The sequence below is a fragment of the Schistosoma mansoni genome, chromosome 3 (genome assembly GCF_000237925.1).
Source record: "Schistosoma mansoni strain Puerto Rico chromosome 3, complete genome".
Lineage (NCBI taxonomy): Eukaryota > Metazoa > Platyhelminthes > Trematoda > Strigeidida > Schistosomatidae > Schistosoma > Schistosoma mansoni.
In genome coordinates, this window is record NC_031497.1 from 6,493,630 (window position 1) to 6,503,023 (window position 9,394).

Genomic DNA, 9,394 nt, shown 5'->3' on the forward strand with positions numbered 1-9,394 from the left:
CTTCTAACCAACCCACCCTCCTTCCGAACAACGAAGTTTATCGTCATTTATACGGACTCCCGTAGTCTCCAAAATAAAATGTCCGAGCTAAGCCTTATGGTAGCCGAATTAAGTCCCGATGTAATTGTTGTTATGGCAACTTGACTCATCATAGATATAGATTGTTCTCCCATCGTTTCAGGCTTCATCTGTATAAAAAGTTATAGGGTTATAAGTCGCAAGGGAGGAGGCATAACGTTATACGTTAGGTATCACTTTCATGCACAATCGATCGTATTGGAGGCGCAAGTTAGTGCTACATGTGAGGTAGCATGTTGTACAATTAAGTCCAGACACGACTTAGCGACTATAGAAGGAATATAGCGTAGCCCGTGTCGTCTTGCTGACGACTCTATCTTAAGACACATCCGTTCTTGAAGTAAGGCAGAATGTTTTTTTCATCATTGGAGATTTCAACGCACCACATATTAATCGGATAGAGCTCACAACTTCAGATGGAGGTTTCGATGACGACTTTCTATCAACCATTATTCGGTGTGCATTCGTAGAATGTATCGCAATACCGATACATGTGGACTTGGAACATGATCCGTTACTGCTGGACCTTGTCTTCATACACCACTGCGAGGATATCATGGGCATTCAGCACCTTCCCCGGCTAGTGAATAGTGATCACGTTGTACTTTAGGTTTCGGACACACGGTATACAATCTGCATCTGCTCCACCCCGTTCCAATATCTGGCGTGCTAATATTCTGGCAATCAGAGACTGGGCTATCTTGACTGACTTATCGATCAATGAGGATGGATCGATCGAAGATGAATGGAACAAGTTTAGGGATACATTAGAGACCGTAACATCACCATTTACCACATGGTCACCAGGTAAGCTATCGCTCTGTCCCCCATGGATTAATAAGAAAACTTATAAGTTTTTGAAGCGTACGAAACACTTCTGGGACTCATTCTTGTCAATGGGATCCGAATCATTTAAGCGTTATTTTATGAAAACTCCGAGATGTATGTAAAACATCATAGATAGATGCCGTGCTATTTACGAAGGACAGTTGGTGTATAAAAGGGCGTACTGGACCGAAAAGATTGTTTTAGTACGTTGGACGGAAAACAAAACGTAGTGATGGGATTCCCGCATTACTGTTACAGGGAAATTTAGGTTTTATGGCTGAATCATATCTGACAAATGCTGAGACTTCACCGAACAATTTCAGTGAAGTTTTCTCTTCGTGTACTGTTAAAAATATTAATCTTAATCACGCCACTGAGATACCAGCTATAGGACCTGTATATATGAATAATAATAATAATAAGGAGAACGAACAGTATTCGACGATATGTCTTTCGCAAAATTTATAAAGAATGTTTTTAGATACATTTTGAAAGGAATTACGAAGAATGAAGCCAAGAAATTCACGCATTTTAGATGCTTTGGTTAAGATATGTTCAGAGAGGTTAAGACTGTCTGAGTACTATACCCCTAGGCCATTTACTGATGTGAGTTCGGGCAATGAGTTCTTGTTAAGTGTTAGTTTTATTTTAAGAGATGTGTCTCCAATACTAAGCCAGCCACATTTCTCTGTGTCGAGCCCCAACTTCCATAGTTTGCACCAGGTGTCCACCATGTTGAGTTCATGTTGAATTGTTTGCATAGTACTACTTACATAGCAAATGTCAGTTTTATAGATGACTTTTAAGTCATCAGAGGTAGGTCCTACTTGCGCTAAAGCACTTGCATATATTGTTGATGTAAATTACAAAGAGCAATGGACCCAAGACACTGCCCTGCGCAACACCACTGGTTATTGGTCAAGGCGTAGATTCTGTAGAGCTAATCTTGGTTATTTGGTATATGTTTGTGGGGAAAGACCTTATCCATTGCAATAGGGGGTTTATAATTCCAACTGACTGATGTCTGTTGATCAGAAGTGTTATGCCCTGATGTGGATAATGAATGGTAACTTTGGGATCTATTTATGAATCAATACTATGCATATATTTTTTCTCGTATAATCTCTAAAAACTGAAGTATTCATATTCGTGTCACCCTTCTTATATGCTTTATTTTGACCCATAGACTATTATTATACCATTTACCATTCGTGAATTACACCATGTCTATCATTTGCTATCTCCCGTATTCACAGCCAAATTTGACTGAATCTTGTACAAATGTTATTTTCTATTTTATGGTACGATGCGGTCAGTTTGATTGGTATATAAACTCAGTATGTTTGAGATATAATGACACATACCGCAGAAGCTGTTCTGACCTTAACTGGCTGGGCTAGGCAGAAGCAGGACCGATAGTGTGTCACTGTCCCGATTGATAATTCGCTGCTCTCTGATTGGCGGCCTTATCACGTCATACGATAACAAGGCATCCACTCGGCCACAAGTTATAACAAGAAGATTATGAGGTATTTTATCAAAGACTTTCTTAATATCGAAATATAGTATAACCAGTAGTTTTTTCTGGTCACGTATGCGAGTAACCTCGTTCTTCAATTGATCACTGGCCTCAGTCCTTGTAAGATACGGGGACCTGATGGGTTACATCCACGATCACTGTCATCCGTCACGGACATTATTTCAGGGCAAACCGCAATGCTCTTAAACATGTCCCTTTCCCACACTTTCAAAGATGCTATAGTCGGCCACATATTCAAAAGTGGTCAGAGACAGATCATGTGTAACTACCGACCCGTCAGTCTGACCAGCATAGTCGTTAACTTACTTAAAAAATAATTTGTGTTAACTTACTAAGTCACATAGAATCGTACAATCTGTTAACTCTTGAGCAATGCGGGTTTCGAAACAAACATCCATGCTTGACTAACTTACTTGTTGTAAGAGAGGATTGGACGGCAGCCCTAGATAATGGTCTGTCTACCTACGTGATATTCATGTACTTTAGTAAAGCGTTGGACATGGTTTCACGCTTAGGTCATCAGCAGTTCTTGAACTTCGGAATAACAGGTGCTGTACACCAATAGATGGGAAAATTCTTATGTGACTGTAGATTAAGAGTGATGTCTAATAGGACGCTATCTGGATGGAAGGCGGTTAAAAATGGAGTGCCTAAAGGTACCATCTTAGGTCTCCAACTTCTTCTCTACGTCAACGAATTACTGTTATTGCTTAATCCCTCCACACTATTGTTTGCGGATGGTGTCAAAATCTGGAGAACAATAAGAAGTGAGGCCGAGCATTTTGGTCTTCAAGCTGACCTAGACGAATTAGTTGGATGGGCCCGATGTCGGGGCTTATGGATCAATTATAGAAAGAGTGTGCTCACGCACATCGGACACGGTAATAGTTACCAGTATAATATTAACGGTACATCTCTTCCATGCGTGCAGGAACATAAAGACCAAGGGGTAGTAGTAGGTAACGACTTGAAAACAACCACTAATTGCAACACAGCTGCTGCCAAAACGTTTCGTGTGTCATGGTCACTTTGCTGAGCATTCAGATTCTTCGACGAGATGTTTCGAACTTGATATACCACATATGTGCTACCATAATTAGAGTACTATATTCAAGCAGCTGTCCCACGCATGATTAAGGATACCAATTCACTTCAGCAAGTTTAGAGCGTGAGAACAAAATTAATGAAGGGTCTTTACAAAATCTTTTACAATGAGCGCCTAAAACGACAGAACCTTTTCCCTTTGTCGTATCGTAGGATGAGAGGTGACCTTATATTGGCATTTAGTATCTTTAATTACGACTTGGATGTAAATGTATCCTATCGTTTTGCTCCCCCAGCACTATTATTTTTCGGGGTTATAGCAAGAAGTTTCATAAACCGCGATCTAATAAACTTAATGCGGGGTTCCGTTTTTCTCATCGATTGATCATTGTCTGGAATGCCTCACCCGAACAAGTGGCATTAGCCTCATCGATGAACATTTTCAAGGACAAGCTGGACCCTCAATGAAAAGAAAACTGTCAGGATTAACATAGGTCCACCAACCGACTATCTTATTACTGAGGTCTGAGGAAGTTTCAAAGCGGCTTATTCAAGCACTGTGCTACACGTGGTGGGTTTCAGATATCCTAGATTGCAGTGTTTTCAGCTTATAGGATATAAACAACATCCTTAGCTAAGTGTTCACAATACACTAGTTGACGATGTATGATTCTCGCCACATTTCTATTCCATTAAAGTGATTACTTTTTAAATTTGATCTACATCATAGCCACAACTAATTCGAGTGTGGTATTTCAGCCTTCGCAACTACATGTGTATCAAACGGTATGACATAATTTTTTTAGTAAGATACCTTAGGGCTTGCGGTTTTGTGTGACACCATTGTTACGACCCAATTTCCGGATTTTGGGTAATTTTCCATACCTTGGGAAATCTTGGGATTTTTGTGTCACTTCCCCAAAATTTCCTTAAAACGGACAAATTTTTCCACAAAGTAGGGAGATTGGGTTAATCGTATTTCCCCAATCTCCCTTTTTTCGGGAAACTTTCGTCCGTTTTAAGGAAATTTTGGGGAAGTGACACAAAAATCCCAAGATTTCCCAAGGTCTGGAAAATTTCCCAAAATCCGGAAACTGGGTCGTAACAATGGTGTGGGAGCCACGATAGAAACGTGTGAAAGATGGCACATAAACTTTAAAATTTTCCCAGGTCTGGAGAAAGCCCCTAAGTTTCAACATTTATATGCCAAGTATGATTACCGAGGATTTGTTGTATTAAGTGACGGTCACGTTAGTTAGCGTAGGCTTAAGATCATCGAACCTACTGTATATTCTAGATACTTACTTACGCCTGTTACTCCCAATGGGGCATAGGCCGCCGACTAGCATTCTCCAACACACTCTGTCCTGGACCTTCCTTTCTAGTTCTATCTAATTTTTGTTCATTCTTCTCACGTCTGTCTCTATTTTTCGGCGTAATGTGTTCTTTGGTCCTCCTCTTCTCCTTTGGCCTTCAGGATTCCATGTGAGGGCTTGTATTGTGACGCAGTTTGGTGCTTTCATCAATGTGTCCTATCCACTTCCAGCGCTTCTTTCGCTCAAATCTGGTTTGTTTTCTCCACAATAAAATGTTGCTGATAGTGTCTGGCCAACGGATCCGAAGTATCTTGCGTAGACAACTGCTAATAAACACCTGTATCTTCTGGATGATGGCTTTCGTAGTTATCCAGGTTTCCCCCCATACAGTAGAACTATCTTGACATTTGTATTGAAAATTCTGATCTTGGTGTTGACTGACAATTGTTTTGAGTTCCAAATGTTCTTCAGTTGTAAATATGCTGCTCTTGCTTTGTCGATCCTCGCCCTCACATCTGCATCAGATCCACCGTGTTCATCGATGATGCTGCCCAGATGTGTAAAGGTTTTCACTTCTCCAGGGCTTCTCCATCAAGTGTAATTCGATTGGTGCATGCTGTATTGTATCGGAGAGTCTTGCTTTTCCCTTTGTTTATGTTGAAATCTACTGTTGCTACACTGGTCGTCTTCTCCTGCATTTGTTGTTGCGTGTGTGATAGAAGAGCCAGATCATCTGCGAAGTCTAAATCGTCCAGCTTCATCCAAACTGTCCATTGTATTCCGTGATTCCCCCCGGATGTTGACGTCTTCATGATCTAGTCGATCACCAGGAGAGAGAGAAAGGGTGAGAGTGAGCAACCTTGTCTGACACCGGTCTTTATCTCGAACGAGTCAGTGAGTTGTCCTTCATGCACGATTTTGCAGTTTAATCCATCATAGGAATTCCGTATGTTATTGACTATCTTCTTGCCCCCAAATGCCCTGGTACGGCCGAGAGTGGGGAGAGTCCGCTCTTCCTCTCGAAATGCTCTCACATGGCCAGCGAATATATAGCCTCTGCCAGGGAAGTCCTACTCACTGCCTTCTCGTGGCACTACTGTTGTTTACGAAATTGAGAGGACGAAAAGCGAATGTCCGACGCTTTAACTGGGTCGGTGGACACGGAGAGTCCACCTAGGGGAGTTGGAAAACCCTGATTCCAAACCAATGGTGCACATGGGCTCCAGGATCCTGAGGGAACAAATGGCGTACGAATCAACCGTTGATCACCGGCTACCATGGGACTGCATCTCCATATGATGCTCCACTGCCTTGTGAATCAGACCTTTAGGTCAAAGGCTCCAGGTGTGACCCCCTTAGAAAACCACCTGCTTCAGTCTGGGCACCTTGACAGTATCACAGCCCTCACACAAATCGAATGAGATTTGTGAGGCGCATATGTATCTGGTGCTTCCTTGTACCAATATTTATGTGTTTAAATAAAAAATAAAAAATAATGACTATCTTCTTAGGTACGCCGTAGTGTCGAAGAACCCTCCATAGTGTTGTCCTGCCCACGTTATCAAATGCTTTCTCGTAGTCAATAAAGTTGATGTAGAGTGATGAATTCCATTCAATTGATTGTTCCACAATGATCCGTAGAGTTGCGATTTGGTCTGTACACTGATCGATCCTTACGGAATCCACCCTGTTGATCTCGAACTTGGGCGTCTACGGAGTTCTTCATTCTGTTTAACAACACCCTGCTGAAGACTTCCTGGTATTGAGAGAAGAGTGGTGCCACTGTAGTTGTCACACCTGCTGAGATCGCCTTTCTTTGGTATTTTGATCAGAAGTCCTTCTTTCCAGTCTGTTGGTACTTGTTCTTCATTCCAAATCTTGCTAAGGAGAATGTGGAGTATCTTTGTAGTCACTACTTTATCTGCTTTCACTGCTTCTGCCGGAATGTTGTCTGGTCACGTTGCTTTGCCGCTCTTGTTTTGTCTGATGGCCATGCTAATCTCTTTAATTGTTGGTGAGCCAACGTCGATTGGGAGGTCCGTGGGTGCCACTCCGATGTTGGGTGGATTCAGTAGGGCTGGTCGATTCAACAGTTCTTTGAAGTGTTAAACCCACCTGTTCCGTTGTTCATCAATGTTGGTGATTACCTTGCCTTCCTTGCTTTTCACTGGTCGATCTGGTTTGCGGTAATTTCCAGAGAGTTTCTTTGTTGTATCATACAATTGTCTCATGTTTCCTTCTCTTGCAGCCTATTCTGCCGTGATTGCTAAATCTTCCACATATTTACGTTTGTCGTTATGATGCTCCTCTTCACTTACTTGTTTGCTTCTGTGTATTCGGCTTGTGCGTTGGCTTTTTCTGCTCTTGTTCGGCTGGTGTTGATTGCTGCCTTCTTGTTCCTCCTTTCTTCAATCTTATCCAGTGTACCAACAGTGGTCCATTCCTTGTGATAGTGCTTCTTGTGGCCCAGAACCTCCTGACATCTTGAAATGATTGCTTTTTTTATCCCTTTCCAGTTCCTCTCTTTAGTAGTTTCTTCTCCATTGAGTAGATCATGAAAAGCCTGGAACCTGTTGCTGAGGGCTATCTTGAATTTGTTGAGTTTTTCAGTATTTCGAAGAAAAGCCGTATTAAACTTTTGTGATGTTGTCCGCGCCGTTGTCCAGTGCTTCTTAAGTTTTAGTTTCATCTTGGCGACCAGCAAATGATGATCTGATGCTGCATCAGCTCCTCTCATGGTTCTCACATCCTCCATCGTCCTCCTGAACCTTTTTGTTGATGTAGATATAGTCGATTTGGTTCTGTGTAGTGTGGTCCGGTGAAGTCTGTGTGGTTTTGTGAATGCGTTTGTGTGGGAATATAGTGCTGCCTATGACCAGTTTATTGAAGGCACATAGGTTTGCAAATCTCTCACCATTTTCGTTCCTTTCTCCCAGTCCATGTCGTCCCATAACGTCTTCGTATCCAGTGTTGTCCATCTCAATCTTGGCATTTAAATCTCCCATCAGAATGGTCAGGTCCTTTATTGGGCACTTCTCGACGATCGACTGCAGCCTACCATAGAATTGGTCTTTAACGTCTTCATCGTAGTCGTTGGTAGGCGCATAGCACTGGATGATGTTCATTGTAATGCCCTCTCTCTTTGTTTTGAAGGAGGCTTTGATGATCCTTGATTCATGAGATTCCTATCCCATAAGTGCATTTTGTCCTTTTTTGGACAGCATCAATGCAACTCCTTGTGTATGAGGGGCATTTTCTTCTTCATGACCAGAGTATAACTGAAGCTCTCCTGAAGATAGTCGTTGTTGTCCAACTTGAGTCCCATGTGTTTCACTGATTCCAAGCACCTCCAGGTCGTATTTCTTCATTTCTGCAGCAATTTGGAAAACTCTTCCGGTCTCCCACATTGTCCGAATGTTCCGTGTACCTATAAAAATTATTGCTCTGGTTGTTAGAAGGTGCATCGGCCTCATGACTTCCGAAGGAACTCGGCTTTCATCATCAGACGTCATAATTATTCCTTCAACTCCCAGGGCAGAGTTTAAATGGTTGGCGTTTTTTCAGCGAGTTGGTTTTCTACGGGATGGGGTCGCTAACCCCATGCCCAACCTTCCTCCTTTACCCGGGCTTGGGACCCGCAGTAGCCACTGGAGGAGCTACAGGCGGAGTTATATTCTAGATATAGGAGTATTTATTTGTGATGGTAATCAGTGTTTACCTTCAAAAAACATTGTATATTGAGTTCCTCAAAAATTACTTTGGTTAGATCAGACGAGCGACAGTTCTGTGGTCTTTTGAAAGCTTTAACAGTGGAGATCCCATTATTGCCGTTGTTGATTGGTTGTTTATTATTCCATCACATGACATTTAGTTTTTTCTGCATAACTTTGGAATTTTGTCACCAGTGAGATATTTAGATGAAGTAATACGTAATCCTAATATCATTTTCCTCTAACCAGGTTACTCATTCATACCTGACAAATGTTAAACTATTATTGACTACTTCGTGTTTTTCCTGTGCAAAACCATACTAACTAGTCCATTCCTTTCAGTTTTTCAACATGTTGCCTCTATGATAACCCTTGCTTTAAATTAGCTCGACACCATAGTCATTACGAAAATGACAGGACAATAGTGTCATAAGTTCCGTTAAAAATGAGTTGTAGCTAGATGTAAGCAACTTAAGATTATAACCTAAGTAAATCTAATCGTTTTGGAAAACAGTTAATATTAAAGTATTTAAGCCACTCAGTCATTTATAAGTAGAATCAAAATATTCCGTGAGCTTAATGTTTGTAGATAGTACAACTTTTTTCCCATTGCAAAACATATTCTATTCCGAATGCAGGTAACCCATTTTCTCGGTGTCAACAGTGCTTTCAGTTTCTAAACTATTACTGTTTTGTAAATCTGAGTGTCAATGCCGGTTTTATTATGCGGGTGCTCACCCATTTATTTTGTTGTTAGAACTAGGGTAATTCTATCTATTTCAAACAACTGAAGGATATTGGCGGAATACACTGTAGACTTCCTGATTATCTGCTTGGTTGATAGAAAACCTAGTTCTTCTGAATTTTAGATTGACTTT